The 18,535-nt window shown below is 38.3% G+C and overlaps 1 non-coding gene across 1 annotated transcript; it reads left to right on the top strand.

Moving 5' to 3' along the window:
* Nucleotides 1-3,073: 3,073 nt before the first annotated feature.
* LOC130953961 (small nucleolar RNA R71) lies at nucleotides 3,074-3,181 on the top strand. The gene has a single exon (XR_009076124.1). It is a non-coding gene; the product is annotated as a small nucleolar RNA R71 (small nucleolar RNA).
* Nucleotides 3,182-18,535: the final 15,354 nt, after the last annotated feature.

Raw genomic sequence — 18,535 nt, 5'->3', positions numbered from 1 at the left:
TTGGGTGAACCTTTTCAGATTGTGACTCAGCTTTGCTAAAGTCCCCAATTAGAGGTGTCCAGGGTTCTTAAGCATACTCTTATTGCCTTGGATCACAACTTTATTTCTTTCTTTTTCTTTCTTTTTCTCTTTCTCCCCTTTTTTTTTCGTTTTTCTCCTTCTTTTTCTCTTTTTTTTTTTTGTATTCACTGCTTTTCTTGCTTCAAGAATCATTTTTATGATTTTTCAGATCCTCAGTAACATGTCTCCTTTTTCATCATTCTTTCAAGAGCCAACATTTTAACATTCATGAACCACAAATTCAAAAGACATATGCACTGTTTAAGCATACATTCAGAAAACAAAAAGTATTGCCACCACATCAAACTAATTAAGCTAGTTTTAAAGATGAATTTGAAATCCTGTACTTCTTGTTCTTTTGTGATAAAAACAGTTTTCATTTAAGAAAGGTGATGGATTCATATTCATAGCTTAAGGCATAGACACTAAGACACTAAATCATAAGACCAAACATGGATAACATAAAGCACTAAAATTCGAAAAACAGAAAAATAAAGAACAAGGAGATTAAAGAACGGGTCCACCTTAGTGATGGCGGCTCTTTCTTTCTCTTGAAGATCCTATGGAGTGCTTGAGCTCCTCAATGTCTCTTCCTTGTCTTTGTTGCTCCTCTCTCATGATCCTTTGATCTTCTCCAATTTTATGGAGGAGGATGGCATGTTCTTGGTGCTCCACCCTTAGTTGTCCCATGTTGGAACTTAATTCTTCTAGGGAGGTGTTTAGTTGCTCCCAATAGTCTTGTGGAGGAAAGTGCATCCCTTGAGGTATCTCAGGGATTTCTTGATGAGAGGGGTCTCTTGTTTGCTCCATCTTCTTCTTAGTGATGGGCTTGAGGTTATGCCTTCTCAGTTGAACCGGCTTTGGATGCCATAAATGGTTATGGAAAAACAAAAAGCAATGCTTTTACCACACCAAACTTAAAAGGTTTGCTCGTCCTCGAGCAAAAGAAGAAAGAAGAGAGTAGAAGAAGAAGAAATGGAGGAGAGGGAGATGGCTTTGTGGTTAGGCCAAAAGGGGAAGAAGTAGTGGTTTGAATTTGGATGGTGAGGTAAGTGGGGTTTTATGGAGGTGAGTGGTGAAGAGAGAGATGGGATTTGATAGGTGAGGGGTTTGTGGGGATCCTGTGGGGTCCATAGATCCTTAGGTGTCAAGGAAAAGTCATCCCTGCACCAAATGGCATCAAAAATCACGTTTTGAGCTATTTCTGGCGTTAAACGCCGGGCTGGTGCCCATTCCTGGCGTTTAACGCCAGGTTCTTGCCCTTTCCTGACGTTTAACGCCAGTCTGGTGCCCCTTTCTGGCGTTAAACGCCCAGAATGGTGCCAGACTGGGCGTTAAACGCCCAACTGCTAGCCTCACTGGCGTTTAAACGCCAGTGAGTTCTTCCTCCAGGGTGTGCTGTTTTTCTTCCTGTTTTTCATTCTGTTTTTGCTTTTTTCATGGATTTTGTGACTTCTTATGATCATCAACCTACAAAAAAGATAAAATAACAAAAGGAAATAGTTAATTGTAAAACATTGGGTTGCCTCCCAACAAGCGCTTCTTTAATGTCAGTAGCTTGACAGAGGACTCTCATGGAGCCTCATAAATGATCAGAGCAATGTTGGAACCTCCCAACACCAAACTTAGAGTTTGAATGTGGGGGTTCAACACCAAACTTAGAGTTTGGTTGTGGCCTCCCAACACCAAATTTAGAGTTTGACTGTGGGGGCTCTGTTTGTCTCTGATTTGAGAGAAGCTCTTCAAGCTTCCTCTCCATGGTGACAGAGGGATATCCTTGAGCCTTAAACACCAAGGATTTTTCATTCACTTGAATGATCAGTTCACCTCTATCAACATCAATCACAGCCTTTGCTGTGGCTAGGAAGGGTCTGCCAAGGATGATGGATTCATCCATGCACTTCCTAGGATCTTGTCTCTTTTGAGGTAATTTCTGCCTAGACAAGTCATCCAGTTCTTTGGTGAGCAAGGGAGGTTCATCTTCCCAAGTCTCATTTCCAAATAACTTGTCATTTAGCTTTATGATTGCTCCAAGGTATTTAACAACTTGCTCTTTAGTGACATACTCATCCTCTTCAGAGGAAGAATACTCATCAGAGCTCATGAAAGGCGGAAGTAATGGAATCTCTATGGTCTCATTTTGAGCCTCAGATTCCCATAGTTCCTCATTGGGGAACTCAGAGGAGATTGGTGCACGCCCATTGAGGTCTTCCTCAGTGGCGTCCACCTCCTCTCTTTCCTCTCCATATTCGGCCATGGTTATGGCTTTGCACTCTCCTTTTAGATTTTCTTCTGTATTACTTGGGAGAGTACTAGGAGGGAGTTTAGTAACTTTCTTGCTCAGCTGACCCACTTGTCCTTCCAAATTTCTGATGGAGGACCTTGTTTCAGTCATGAAACTTTGAGTGGTCTTTATTAGATCAGAGACCATTGTTGCTAAGTCAGAAGTATTCTGCTTAGAACTCTCTGTCTGTTGCTGAGAAGATGATGGAAAAGGCTTGCCATTGCTAAACCTGTTTCTTCCACCATTATTGTTGAAACCTTGTTGAGGTCTCTCTTGATTCTTCCATGAGAAATTTGGGTGATTTCTCCATGAAGAATTATAGGTGTTTCCATAAGGTTCTCCTAGGTAATTCACCTCTTCCATTGAAGGGTTCTCAGGACCATAAGCTTCTTCCTCAGATGAAGCTCCCTTAGTACTGCCAGGTGCATTTTGCATTCCAGACAGACTTTGAGAAATCAAATTGACTTGTTGAGTCAATATCTTGTTCTGAGCCAGTATGGCATTCAGAGCATCAATCTCAAGAACTCCTTTCTTCTGACCAGTCTCATTGTTCACAGGATTCCTTTCAGAAGTGTACATGAATTGGTTATTTGCAACCATTTCAATGAGCTCTTGAGCTTCTGTAGGCGTCTTCTTCAGATGAAGAGATCCTTCAGCAGAGCTATCCAAGGACATCTTGGATAGTTCAGAGAGACCATCATAGAAAATACCTATGATGCTCCATTCAGAAAGCATGTCTGAGGGACACTTTCTGATTAATTGTTTGTATCTTTCCCAAGCTTCATAGAGGGATTCTCCATCCTTCTGTCTGAAGGTTTGGACTTCCACTCTAAGCTTACTCAATTTTTGAGGTGGAAAGAACTTTGCCAAGAAGGCATTGACTAGCTTTTCCCAAGAGTCCAGGCTTTCTTTAGGTTGAGAGTCCAACCATATTCTAGCTCTGTCTCTTACAGCAAAAGGGATAGCATCAGTCTGTAGACCTCAGGGTCAACCCCATTAGTCTTGACTGTGTCACAGATTTGCAAGAATTCAGCTAAAAACTGATGAGGATCTTCCATTGGAAGTCCATGGAACTTGCAATTCTGTTGCATTAGAGAAACTAATTGAGGCTTAAGCTCAAAGTTGTTTGCTCCAATGGCAGGGATAGAGATGCTTCTCCCATAGAAGTCAGGAGTAGGTGCAGTAAAGTCACCCAGCACCTTCCTTGCATTGTTGGCATTGTTGTTGTTTTCGGCTGCCATGTCTTCTTCTTTGAAGAATTCGGTCAGGTCCTTTCAGGTTCAGGGTCAGCTTCAACAAGAATGCCTTTGTCCTTGTTCCTGCTCATATGAAAGAGAAGAGAACAAGAAAATGTGGAATCCTCTATGTCACAGTATAGAGATTCCTTGAAGTGTCAGAGGAAAAGAAGAGTAGAAGACAGAAGTAGAAAATTCGGACTTATCAAAGAAGATGGAGTTCGAATTTTGCATTAAGGAATAGTGTTAGTCCATAAATAGAAGGATGTGAGAAGGAGGGAAGTGATTTTCGAAAATTAAGTGAAAAATTTTGAAAACATTTTTGAAAAACGTTACTTAATTTTCGAAAATGAAAATAGAAAAGAAATCAAGTGTTTTTTTTTTTGAAAAAGATTTTGAAATTAGGAATTAAAAAGATTTGATTGAAAACTATTTTGAAAAAGATGTGATTAAAAAGATTTGATTGAAAAGTTATGGTTCTAAAAAGATGTGATTGAGAAGATATGATTTGAAAAGATATGATTTGAAAATAATTTTAAAAGATATGATTTGAAAACAATTTTAAAAGATATGATTTTAAAAATTAATGACTTGCCTAACAAGAAAAGATATGATTCAAACATAAAACCTTTCTCAACAGAAAGGCAAAAAATGTTCAATCAAATCATTAATTGTTAGTAAGTATCTTTGAAAAGGAAAGAAATTGATTTTGAAAGCCTTTGATTGAAAAGATTTGATTTGAAAAAGATTTGATTTTGAAAACTTTGAAAACTTGAAAAAATTGATTTTGAAAACAAATCTTCCCCGTTTGCCATCCTGGCGTTAAACGCCCAGAATGGTGCACATTCTGGCGTTTAACGCCCAAACTACTACCCTTTTGGGCGTTAAACGCCCAGCCAGGCACCCTGGCTGGCGTTTAAACGCCAGTCTGTCCTTCTTCACTGGGCGTTTTGAACGCCCAGCTTTTTCTGTGCAATTCCTCTGCTGTATGTTCTGAATCTTCAATTCTCTGTATTATTGACTTGAAAAGACACAAATTAAAAATATTTTTGGATTTTTAATAATATGGATAATCAAAATGCAACTAAATCAAATAACAATGCATGCAAGACACCAAACTTAGCAGTTTGTTTACTACTGACACTAACAAAATGAGAAGCATATGAAAACAACAAAATACTCAAGTCAATAAAATTCAAAGATCAAAAAGGAAATCATCAAGAACAACTTGAAGATCAATGAAGACACATGCATGAATGCAATAAGAACAGAAACATGCAATTGACACTAAACTTAAGATGAAACTCTAGACTCAAACAAAAAATATTTTGGATTTTATGATTTTGTAATTTTTTTGGCTTTTTTCGAAAATTAAGTTAAAAGGAAAATAAAGGTATCAAAGTTCTTAATGAGAATTCCAGGAATCATGCAATGTTAGTCTAAAGCTTTAGTCTAAAGGAATTAGACATGGCCGGCTAAGCTTCAGCAGGACATTGCATTCAAGAGCTAAATTGATGAGAATCAATCAGCTTTGGTGATGATAAGAACATCACTTTGAAACACTAGAATTCATTCTTAAGAACTCTGAAGAAAAATACCTAATCTAAGCACAAGATGAACCGTCAGTTGTCCATACACAAGAACAATCCCCGGCAACGGCGCCAAAAACTTGGTGCACGAAATTGTGATCACTACACTTCGCACACTAACCAGCAAGTGCACTGGGTCGTCCAAGTAATACCTTACGTGAGTAAGGGTCGATCCCACGGAGATTGTTGGTATGAAGCAAGCTATGGTCACCTTGTAAATCTCAGTCAGGCAAACTCAAATGGATATGGTGATGAACGCATAAAACCTAAAAGATAAAGATAGTGATACTTATGTAATTCATTGGTAGGAACTTCAGATAAGCGTATGAAGATGCCTTCCCTTCCGTCTCTCTGCTTTCCTACTGTCTTCATCCAATCCTTCTTACTCCTTTCCATGGCAAGCTCGTGTAGGGTTTCACCATTGTCAGTGGCTACCTCCCATCCTCTCATTGAAAACAATTGCATATGCTCTGGTCACAGCATAGCGGAATTCATCTGTCGGTTCTCAATCAGACCGGAATAGAATCCATTGATTCTTTTGGCGTCTGTCACTAACGCCCCGCCCTCAGGAGTTTGAAGCACGTCACAGTCATTCAGTCATTGAATCCTACTCAGAATCCACAGACAAGGTTAGACCTTCTGGATTCTCTTGAATGCTGCCATCAGGTCCTGCCTATACCACGAAGATTCCGATTAAAGAATCCAAGAGATATTCACTAAGCCTCAGATGCTTGTAGAACAAGAGTGGTTGTCAGTCACTTTGTTCATGGGTGAGAATGGTGATGGGCGTCAATCATCACCTTCATCAAGTTGAAGAACAAGTGATATCTTGGACAAAGAACAAGCGGAATTGAATGGAAGAACAATAGTAATTGCATTAATACTCGAGGTACAGCAGAGCTCCACACCTTAATCTATGGTGTGTAGAAACTCCACCGTTGAAAATACATAAGAACAAAAGTGATCATTGGTTTCGGCCCCAAAGAGGGAACCGGAAGAACCAAGATGAAAATACAGTAGTAAAAGGTCCTATATATAGAAACTAGTAACCTAGTAACCTAGGTGTACAGAGATGAGTAAATGACATAAAAATCCACTTCGGGCCCACTTGGTGTGCTTGGGCTGAGCAATGAAGCATTTTTCGTGTAGAGACTTCTTGGCGTTTAACTCCCGTTTTGGTGCCAGTTTGGGCGTTTAACTCCCATTCTTGTGCAGTTTGGGCGTTTTAACGCTGGGAATTCTGAGGGTGTCTTTGAACGCCGGTTTGGGCCATCAAATCTTGGGCAAAGTATGGACTATCATATATTTCTGGAAAGCCCAGGATGTCTACTTTCCAACGCCGTTGAGAGCGCGCCAATTGGGCTTCTGTAGCTCCAGAAAATCCACTTCGAGTTCAGGGAGGTCAGAATCCAACAGCATCTGCAGTCCTTTTGAGTCTCTGGATCAGATTTTTGCTCAGATCCCTCAATTTCAGCCAGAAAATACCTGAAATCACAGAAAAACACACAAACTCATAGTGAAGTCCAGAAAAGTGAATTTTAACTAAAAACTAATAAAAATATACTAAAAACTCAACTCAAACTACTAAAAACATACTAAAAACAATGCCAAAAAGTATACAAATTATCCGCTCATCAGTCAGCAATTTGTAAGAACTGTGCCAGAAACTCAGTAGGTTCTTCCTGTGGAAGACCGGAATACTGGCAATTTTGATGCACCATGATAATGAGTTGAGTATTTAGCTCAAAGCTGCTTGCTTTAATGGGAGGTATACAGATGCTACTCCCATATGCAGCTGTAGTGGGGTTTGCATATGACCCCAGAGTCCTTCTGGACTGCTCAATTCCACTTAGGTCCATGATGGAGAAAAGGAGATGATATGGGTTGCAAGTAGATTATTATTATTTTTATTTAATTAAAAATGACCGAAAATACTAAACTAAAATAAATGGAAAAGAAAATAAAATAAAATAAAATAGAATTTCGAAAACTGAAAGAAAATAAAATCAAAGCAAATTGAAAACTAAATTAATTAATTAATTAAAAAGATTTTGGAATTAGCAATTAAAAAGATATGATTGAAAATTATTTTGAAAAAGATAAGATTGAGAAGATATGATTGCAATTAAAAAGATTTGATTTTTGAAAAAGATTTGAAAAGATCAATTTTTGAGATTAGAATTTTGACTTGACTAAAAAAAAGATATGATTTTGAAAATCTTTGACTAAATTAATGCAAAATTTCAAAAATTATGAGTAAAATAAGGAAAGGATATTTTTTTATTTTTAAATTTTTAATGAGGAAAGAGAAAAACAACAAAAAGACACTAAACATAAAAATTTTAGATCAAAACAAAGAGAACAAACAAGAAAACTTTGAATGTCAAGATGAGCACCAAGAACACTTTGAAGGTCAAGATGAACACCAAGAACAAATTTTTGAAAATTTTTTAAGTGAATAAAAGCACAAAAGACTCCAAACTTAAAATTTTTAGAAAATCAAACACAAATTTTCAAAAACTTAAAGGAAAACACAAAGAAGACACCAAACTTAAAATATGAAACTAAACTCAAATAAAAGACTCTAAACCAACAAAAGTAAAATATTCCTAATCTAAGCAACAAGATAAACCGTCAGTTGTCCAAACTCGAACAATCCCCGGCAACGGCGCCAAAAACTTGGTGCACGAAATTGCAATCACACTTTTGCAATCCCGCACAACTAACCAGCAAGTGCACTGGGTCGTCCAAGTAATACCTTACGTGAGTAAAGGTCGATCCCACGGAGATTGTCGGCTTGAAGCAAGCTATGGTTATCTTGTAACTCTTAGTCAGGATATCAATAATTCTCAGGTTTAATTGTGAAAAGTAGAAGAACATGAAATAATTACATGTATCCCCTGAGGTATCTCAGGGATTTCTTGATGAGGGAATTCCTCATGCTCTCTTGATGTGCAGTCAAATGCTCTATTACTGAGCTATGGACCCTTGAGATGAATCTCTCCATCTCCCATGACTCAGAGGTGGAAGCAATTGTCTTCCCTTTTTCTTCTTCTCTTTTTTTTGAGGTTTCTCTGGCCTTAGGTGCCATCAATGGTTATGGAAAAGCAAAAAGCTATGCTTTTACCACACCAAACTTAGAATGTTGCTCGCCTTCGAGCAAAAGACGAAAGAATAGAAGAAGAAGAAGAAGATATGGAGGAGAGGGAGAGAGATGTGTATTCGGCTATGTAAGGTGGGTTTGGGTGGGGAAGAGTGGATAGATGTGAGTGGTGAAGATGGAGAAGAATGGAGGGGTTTATATAAGGAAGTGTGTTATAGGATTATGAGGAGGGGAGTTGAATGGAGGTAGGTGGGGATCCTGTGGGGTCCAAAGATCATGAGATGTCAAAGATTCACATCCTTGCACCAATTAGGCATGTAGAATACCTTTGCATACAATTCTGGCATTTAAACGCCGAAGTGATGCACATTTTGGGCATTCAGCGCCCATGTGTAGCATGTTTCTGGCGTTGAACGCCAGTTCCATGCTTGTTTCTGGCGTTCAGCGCCAGCTCTCCTCAGGGTGCATTCCTGGTGTTCAAACGCCAGGATGTTTCTTGTTTCTGGCGTTCAACGCCAGATCCATGCTCTGTTCTGGCGTTGAACGCCAGCCAAATGCTTCTTACTGGCGTTTAAACGCCAGTAAGTCCTTCCTCCAGGGTGTGATTTTTCTTCTGCTGTTTTTGATTCAGTTTTTAATTTTTGTATTTTTTTCGTGAATCCACATGATCATGAACCTAATAAAACATAAAATAACAGTAAAATAAAAAATAAAATTAGATAAATAAAAATTGGGTTGCCTCCTGGTGCACGAAATTGCAATCACACTTTTGCAATCCCGCACAACTAACCAGCAAGTGCACTGGGTCGTCCAAGTAATACCTTACGTGAGTAAGGGTCGATCCCACGGAGATTGTCGGCTTGAAGCAAGCTATGGTTATCTTGTAACTCTTAGTCAGGATATCAATAATTCTCAGGTTTAATTGTGAAAAGTGGAAGAACATGAAATAATTACTTGTTTTGCAGTAATGGAGAACAGGTTGAGGTTTTGGAGATGCTCTATCTTCTGAATCTCTGCTTTCCTACTGTCTTCTTCTTCAAGCACGCAAGACTCCTTCTATGGCAAGCTGCATGTAGGGTTTCACCATTGTCAATGGCTACCTCCCATCCTCTCAGTGAAAATGTTCAACGCGCTCTGTCACAGCACGGCTAATCATCTGTCGGTTCTCAATCAGGTTGGAATAGAATCCAGTGATTCTTTTGAGTCTGTCACTAACGCCCATCCTTTAGGAGCTTGAAGCTCGTCACAGTCATTCAATCTCTGAATCCTACTCAGAATACCACAGACAAGGTTTAGACCTTCCGGATTCTCTTGAATGCCGCCATCAATTCTAGCTTATACCACGAAGATTCTGATTAAGAAATCCAAGAGATATCTACTCAATCTAAGGTAGAACGGAGGTGGTTGTCAGGCACACGTTCATAGGTGAGAATGATGATGAGTGTCACAGATCATCACATTCATCAGGTTTAGGAACAAGTGATATCTTAGAATAGAGGCAAGCGTGATTGAATGAAAAACAGTAGTAATTGCATTAATCCATCAAGACACAGCAGAGCTCCTCACCCCCAACCATGGGGTTTAGAGACTCATGCTGTAGAAGATACAATGAGAAACGTGTAAAGTGTCATGAGGTAGAGATACAATATCAAAAGGTCCTATTAATAGTAAACTAGTAACCTAGGGTATACAGAAATGAGTAAATGACGTAAAAATCCACTTTCGCGGTCCACTTGGTGTGTGCTTGGGCTGAGAATTGAAGCTTTCATGTGTAGAGACTTTTTCTGGAGTTAAACGCCAGCTTTTGTGCCAGTTTGGGCGTTTAACTCCAATTTTTGTGCCAGTTCCAGCGTTAAACGCTGGGAATTCTGAAGCTGATTTGCAATGCCGGTTTGGGCCATCAAATCTCGGGCAAAGTATGAACTATTATACATTGCTGGAAAGCCCAGGATGTCTACTTTCCAACGCAATTGAAAGCTCGCCAATTGGGTATCTGTAGCTCTAGAAAATCCACTTCGAGTGCAGGGAGGTCAGAATCCAACAGCATCTGCAGTCCTTTTTCAGCCTCTGAATCAGATTTTTGCTCAGGTCCCTCAATTTCAGCCAGAAATTACCTGAAATCACAGAAAAACACACAAACTCATAGTAAAGCCTAGAAAAGTGAATTTTAAATAAAAACTAAGAAAAACATACTAAAAACTAACTAAAATGTATTAAAAATATACTAAAAACAGTGCCAAAAAGCGTATAAATTATCCGCTCATCACCTCCCAATAAGCGCTCTTTTAATGTCACTAGCTTGACAATGGCTCTCATGGAGCCACAAAGGTGATCAGGTCAATGTTGTGAACTCCCAACACCAAACTTAGAGTTTGGATATGGGGGTTCAACACCAAACTTAGAGTTTGGTTGTGACCTCCCAACACCAAACTTAGAGTTTGATTGTGGGGGCTCTGTTTGACTCTGTACTGAGAGAAGCTTTTCATGCTTCCTCTCCATGGTTGCAGAGGAAGATCCTTGAGCTTTAAACACAAGGTAGTCCCCATTCAATTAAAGGACTAATTCTCCTCTGTTAACATCTATCACAGCTCCTGCTGTGGCTAGGAAAGGTCTTCCAAGGATGATGCATTCATCCTCCTCCTTCCTAGTGTCTAAGATTATGAAATCAGCAGGAATGTAAAGGCCTTTAACCTTTACCAACACGTCCTCTACTAATCCATAAGCTTGTCTTACTGGCTTCTCTGCCAATTGTAATGAGAATAAGGCAGGTTGTACCTCAATGATCCCCAGCTTCTCTATTACAGATAGTGGCATAAGATTTATGCCTGCCCCTAGGTCACACATAGCTTCTTCAAAGGTCATGGTGCCTATGGTACAGGGTATTAAGAATTTCCCAGGATCTTGTTTCTTTTGAGGTAGAGTTTATTGAACCCATGTATCAAGTTCACTAATGAGCAAGGGAGGTTCACCTTCCCAAGTCTCATTACCAAATAACTTGGCATTCAGCTTCATGATGGCTCCTAGATATTGAGCAACTTGCTTTCCAGTTACATCTTCATCCTCTTCAGAGGAAGAATATCTTCAGAGCTCATGAATGGCAGAAGGAGATTTAATGGAATCTCTATGGTCTCTATATGAGGCTCAGATTCCTTTGGATCCTCAATAGGGAACTCCTTCTTGTTTGAGAGACGTCTCAGGAGGTCTTCCTCACTAGGATTTTCGTCCTTCTCCTCCCTTGTGCATTTGGCCATATTGATTACATCAATGGCCTTGCACTCTCCTTTTGGATTTTCTTCTGTATTGCTTGGAAGAATATTGGGAGGAGTTTCAGTGACTTTCTTACTCAGCTAGCCCACTTGTGCCTCCAAATTTCTGATGGAGGACCTTGTTTCACTCATGAAACTTAAGGTGGCCTTAGACAGATCAGAGACTAAATTTGCTAAATTAGAGGGGCTCTGCTCAGAATTCTCTGTCTGTTGCTGAGAAGATGATGGAAAAGGCTTGTTATTGCTTAGCCTGTTTCTTCCACCATTATTAAAGCCTTGTTGAGGCTTTTGTTGATCCTTTCATGAGAAATTTGGATGATTTCTCCATGATGAATTATAGGTGTTTCCATAAGGTTCACCTATGTAATTTACCTCTGCTATTGCAGGGTTCTCAGGATCATAAGCTTCTTCAGAAGCTGCCTCTTTAGTATTGTTGGATGCATTTTGCCATCCATTCAGACTTTGAGAAATCATGTTGACTTGCTGAGTCAACACTTTGTTCTGAGCCAATATGGCATTCAGAGCATCAATTTCAAGAACTCCCTTCCTCTGAGGCGTCCCATTATTCACGAAATTCCTCTCAGAAGTGTACATGAATTGGTTATTTGCAACCATGTCAATAAGTTCTTGAGCTTCTGCAGGCATTTTCTTTAGGTGAATGGATCCACCTGCAGAATGGTCCAATGACATCTTGGAAAACTCAGATAAACCATAATAGAATATATCTAATATGGTCCATTCTGAAAACATGTCAGAAGGACACTTTTTGGTCATCTGCTTGTATCTTTCCCAAGCTTCAAAGAGGGATTCACCATCTTTTTGCTTGAAGGTCTGAACATCCACTCTAAGCTTGCTCAATTTTTGAGGAGGAAAGAATTTATCCAAGAAGGCCGTGACCAGTTTATCCCAGGAGTCCAGGCTATCTTTAGGTTGTGAGTCCAACCATGTTCTAGCTCTGTCTCTTACAGTAAAAGGGAAAAGCATGAGCCTGTAGACTTCAAGATCTACTCCATTTGTCTTGACAGTCTCACAAATCTGCAAGAACTCAGTTAAAAACTGATAAGGATCTTCAGATGGAAGTCTATGAAACTTGCAGTTCTGTTGCATCAAAGTAACTAATTGAGGTTTCAGCTCAAAATTGTTTGCTCCAATGGCAGGAATTGAGATGCTTCTTCCATCAAACTTGGACGTTGGTTTAGTGAAATGACCAAGCATCCTCCTTGCATTATTGTTGTTGGGTTCGGCTGCCATCTCCTTCTCTTGTTCGAAAATTTCAGAAAGGTTGCCTCTGGATTATTGTAATTTAGCTTCTCTTAGTTTTCTCTTCAGAGTCCTTTCAGGTTCTGGATCAGCTTCAACAAAGATGCCTTTTTCCTTATTCCTGCTCTTATGAAAGATAAGAGAAAAAGAAAAAGGAAGAGAAATCCTCTATATCTGGACAAAGAGGATCCTTATTATTAGTAGAAGAAGAAAGGAATAAGAGTGGAGAAGAACCCAAACACAAGAGTGAGGATAGAGGCAGTGATTGAAGATGAAGAGAGGTGAAGAGAAGTGTTAGTAAATAAATAAATAAATAGAAGAAGAGAAGAGAGGGAGAATTCGAAAATAATTTTGAAAAAGTAGTTAATGATTTTCGAAAATTAAAGATCAGATATAATTAAAATTAAAATTTAAAACAATTAAAAAGAATTTTTGAAAAAGAGATGAGATATTTTCAAAAATTAAAGAGGAAAAAGTAGTTAGGTGGTTTTGAAAAAGATAAGAAACAAACAAAAAGTCAAATAGTTAGCTGAAAAAGATATTAAAATCAAATTTGAAAAGATAAGAAGACAAGAAGTTAGATAAGATATTTTGAAATCAAATTTTTTGAAAAAGATAAAATTTTGAAAAAGATATGATAAAAAGATAAGATAAGAAGATATGATAAAAAGATAGGATTGAAAAAGATTTAATTTTTAAAATTAAAATTAATTACTTAACTAACAAGAAATTAAAAGATATGGTTCTAGAATTTAAAGATTGAATCTTTCTTACCAAGAAAGTAACAAACTTCAAATTTTTGAATCAATCATATTACTTGTTAGTATAATTTTCGAAAATCAAGATAAAATTAAGAAAAAGATTTTTGAAAAATATTTAAAAAGATTTTCAAAAATTAAATAAAAAAATAAAAAAGATTTAATTTTTGAAAAAGATTTTGAAAAGATAAGATTTTTAAAATTGAAAATTTGACTTGACTTGTAAGAAACAACTAATTTTAAAAATTTTTTACCAAGTCAACTCAAATTTTCAAAAATTTGGAGAGAAATAAGGAAAAGATATTTTTTATTTTTAAATTTTTAATGATGAGAGAGAAAAACACAATTATGACCCAAAACATGAAAATTTTGGATCAAAACCAATTATGCATGCAAGAACACTATAAATGTTAAGATGAACACCAAGAACACTTTGAAGATCATGATGAACATCAAGAACATATTTTTGAAAAATTTTTGATGCGAAGAAGACATGCAAGACACCAAACTTAGAATTCTTTAATGCATGGACACTATGAATGCAAAAATGCATATGAAAAACAACATACAACACAAAACAAGAAAACATCAAGATCGAACAAGAAGACTTGTCAAGAACAACTTGAAGATCATGAAGAACACCATGAATGCATGAATTTTCGAAAAAATGCAAGAAAAATTTTTAAAGCATGCAATTGACACCAAACTTAAAAATTGACTCAAGGCTCAAACAAGCAACACAAAATTTTTTGGTTTTTATGATTTTATGATTTTTTTTGTGTATTTTATTTTATTATTTTTTTTGAAAATATTCTTTAGAAAAACGAAAATAAAGACAAATTTTTGAAAGATTTTTGAAAACTTTTTTGAAAAGAAAATAAAAAGAAAATTACCTAATCTGAGCAACAAGATGAACCGTCAGTTGTCCATACTCGAACAATCCCCGGCAACAACGCCAAAAACTTGGTGGACGAAATTGTGATCATCAACAATGGCTCCAAAGACTTCGTGCTCTCAAACATAAAGTACACTTTGTCACAACTCCGCACAACTAACCAGCAAGTGTACTGGGTCGTCCAAGTAATATCTTACGTGAGTAAGGGTCAATCCCACAGAGATTGTTGGTATGAAGCAAGCTATGGTCACCTTGTAAATCTCAGTCAGGCGGATTCAAATTGATAGTGATTTTCAGAAAATATAAAGAGATACTTAATTAAATAATAAAGGATTGAAATACTTATGTAAATTCATTAGTGGGAATTTCAGATAGGTGTATGGAGGTGATGTGTTCCTTCTGAATCTCTGCTTTTTTACTGCTTTTATCCCATTTTTATCACTCCCTTCTATGGAAAGCTGTATGTAGGGCATCACCGTTGTCAATGGCTACATCCCATCCTCTCAGTGAAAATGGTCCAAATGCTCTGTCACAGCACGGCTAATCATCTGTCGGTTCTCGATCAGGTTGGAATAGAATCCCTTGATTCTTTTGCGTTTGTCATCACGCCCAGCAATCACGAGTTTGAAGCTCGTCACAGTCATTCAATTCCAGAGTCCTACTCGGAATACCACAGACAAGGTTAGACTTTCCGGATTCCCATGAATGCCGCCATCAATTCTAGCTTATACCACGAAGATTCTGATTAAGGAATCCAAGAGATATGCGCCCGGTCTAAGGTAGAACGGAAGTGGTTGTTAGTCACGTGCGTTCATAGGTGAGAATGATGATGAGTGTCACAGATCATCACATTCATCAGGTTGAAGTGCAACGAATATCTTAGAACAGGAATAAATCGAATTGAATAGAAAATAGTAGTAATTGCATTAAAACTTTGAGGTACAGCAGAGCTCCACACCCTTAATCTATGGTGTGTAGAAACTCCACCGTTGAAAATACATAAGTGATGAAGGTCCAGGCATGGCTGAATGACCAACCCCCAAGATCTCAGAACTAAACGTCCAAAGATGAATAATACACTAGTAAAAAGTTCTATTTATACTAAACTAACTACTAGGGTTTATAGAAGTAAGTAATTGATGCATAAATTCACTTCGGGGGCCCACTTGGTGTATGTTTGGACTGAGCTTGAATGTTACACGAGCTGAGGCTTATCTTGGAGTTGAACGCCAAGTTGTAACGTGTTTTGGGCGTTCAACTCTGGTTCGTGACGTGTTTCTGGCGTTTGACTCCAGAATGCAGCATGGAACTGGCGTTGAGCGCCAATTTACATCGTCTAATCTCGAACAAAGTATGGACTATTATATATTGATCGAAAGCTCTGGATGTCTACTTTCCAACGCCGTTGAGAACGCGCCATTTGGAGTTTTGTAGCTCCAGAAAATCCATTTTGAGTGCAGGAAGGTCAGATTCCAACAGCATCAGCAGTCCTTTGTCAGCCTTCTTATCAGAGTTTTGCTCAGGTCCCTCAATTTCAGCCAGAAAATACCTAAAATTACAGAAAAACACACAAACTCATAGTAAAGTCCAGAAATGAGAATTTAGCATAAAAACTAATGAAAGCATCCCTAAAAGCAACTAGATCATACTAAAAACTACCTAAAAACAATGCCAAAAAGCGTATAAATTATCCGCTCATAAGTTCTTAAGCATACTATTTTGCTTTGGATCACGACTTTAACCACTTAGTCTCAAGCTTTTCACTTGGACCTTCATGACATAAGCACATGGTTAGGGACAGCTTGATTTAGCCGCTTAGGCCTGAATTTTATTTCCTTGGGCCCTCCTATCCACTGATGCTCAAAGCCTTGGATCCTTTTTACCCTTGCCTTTTGGTTTAATGGGCTATTGGCTTTTTCTGCTTGCTTTTTCTTTTTCTTTTTCGCTATTTTTTTTTGCCATTATTTTTTTTCACTGCTTTTTCTTGCTTCAAGAATCAATTTCATGCTTTTTTCAGATCATCAATAATATTTCTCTTTGTTCATCATTCTTTCAAGAGCCAACAATTTTAACATTCATAAACAACAAGATCAAAAATATGCACTGTTCAAGCATTCATTCATAAAACAAAAAGTATTGCCACCACATCAAAATAATTAAACTAATTTCAAATACAATTTGAAATCCAAGTACTTCTTGTTCTTTTGTAATTAAGCACATTTTTTATTTAAGAGAGGTGAAGGAATCATGGAATTATTCATAACTTTAAGACATAGACACTTGACACTAATGATCATGTAGTGAAGACACAAACATAGACAAACATGAAGCTCAAAAACTGAAAACAGAAAATAAATAAACAAGGAGATTAAGGAATGAGTCCACCTTAGTGAGGGTGGCGTCTTCCTCTTGAAGAACCAATGGTGCTTTTGAGCTCCTCTATGTCTCTTCCTTGCCTTTGTTGCTCCATCCCTAGTGATTTTGGTGCTCCTATCCTTAGTTGCTCCCAATAGTTGTGTGGAGGAAAATGTATCCCTTGAGGCATCTCAGGAATTTCTTGATGAGGGAATTCCTCACGCTCTTGTTGAGGTCCATGAGTGGGCTCTCATGTTTGCTCCATCCTTTTCTTAGTGATGGGCTTGTCCTCTTCAATGAGGATGTCTTTCTCTATGACAATTCTAGCTGAATTGTATAGGGATCACCTTTTTCTTGGCCACAACTTCATAGAAGTGGTCTTGATGGACTTTTGAGATGAATCTTTCCATCTCCCATGACTCAGAGGTGAAAGCAATTGCCTTCCCTTTCCTCTTTCTAGAGGTTTCTCCGGCCTTAGGTGCGATAAATGGTTATAGAAAAACAAAAAGCAACGCTTTTACCACACCAAACTTAAAAGGTTTGCTCGTCCTCGAGCAAAAGAAGAAAGAAAGAAGGGGAAAAAGAAGAGAATGGAGGAGATGGAGGGAGAGAGAATGAGTTAAGGTTGGTAGGGATCCTGTGGGATCCACAGATCCTGAGGGGTCAAGGATGTATCATCCCTGCTCCTATTAGGCGTACAAAATGCCCTTGTTGTGGAATCCTGGCGTTTAACACCAAATTACTGCTTGTTTCTGGTGTTAAACGCCAGCTTTTATACCTTTCCTGGCGTTAAACGCCAGGCTGCAACCTATTTCTGGCATTTAACGCCAGATTGTTACTTCTTTCTGGTGTTTAACGCTAGTCTGGTGCTTGTTTCTGGTGTTTAACGCCCAGAATAGTGCCAGACTGGGCGTTAAACGCCCATTCTGCTACCCTTACTGGCGTTTAAACGCCAGTAAGTTCCTCCTCTAGGTGTGCTATTTTTTATTTTTCTTGAATTTTTGCAATTATTTTTGTGACTCCACATGATCATCAACCTAAAAAAAAGAAAATAACATGAAATAACATAGATAAATAAAAATTGGGTTGCCTCCCAATAAGCACTTCGGTAATGTCAATAGCTTGATAGTGAGCTCTCATGGAGCCTCACAGATATTCAGAGCATTGTTGGGACCTCCCAACACCAAACTTTGAGTTTGAATGTGGGGGTTCAACACCAAACATAGAGTTTGGTTATGACCTCCCAACACCAAACTTAGAGTTTGGCTGTGGGGGCTTTGTTTGACTCTGTATTGAGAGAAGCTTTTCATGCTTCCTCTCCATGGTTGCAGAGGGAGATCCTTGAATTTTAAATACAAGGTAGTCCTCATTCAATTGAAGGATTAACTCTCCTCTGTCCACATTAATCACAGCTTTTGCTGTGGCTAGGAAAGGTCTTCCAAGGATGATAGATTCATCCTCATCCTTTTCAGTGTCTAGGATTATAAAATCAGCAGGGATGTAAAGGCCTTTGACCTTTACTAGCACGTCCTCTACCTATCCATAAGCCTTTTTCATAGATTTGTCTGCCATCTCTAATGAGAATGTGGCAGCCTGTACCTCAAAAATGTCTAGTTTCTCCATTAAAGAGAGTGGCATTAAGTTTATGCCTGACCCCAGGTCACACTGAGCCTTCTCAAAGGTCATGGTGCCTATGGTACAGGGAATTAGGAATTTACCAGGATCCTGTT

The sequence above is a fragment of the Arachis stenosperma genome, chromosome 1 (genome assembly GCF_014773155.1).
Source record: "Arachis stenosperma cultivar V10309 chromosome 1, arast.V10309.gnm1.PFL2, whole genome shotgun sequence".
In the NCBI taxonomy this organism is placed as follows: Eukaryota; Viridiplantae; Streptophyta; class Magnoliopsida; order Fabales; family Fabaceae; genus Arachis; species Arachis stenosperma.
This window is presented reverse-complemented; position numbering and strand designations above follow the sequence as displayed.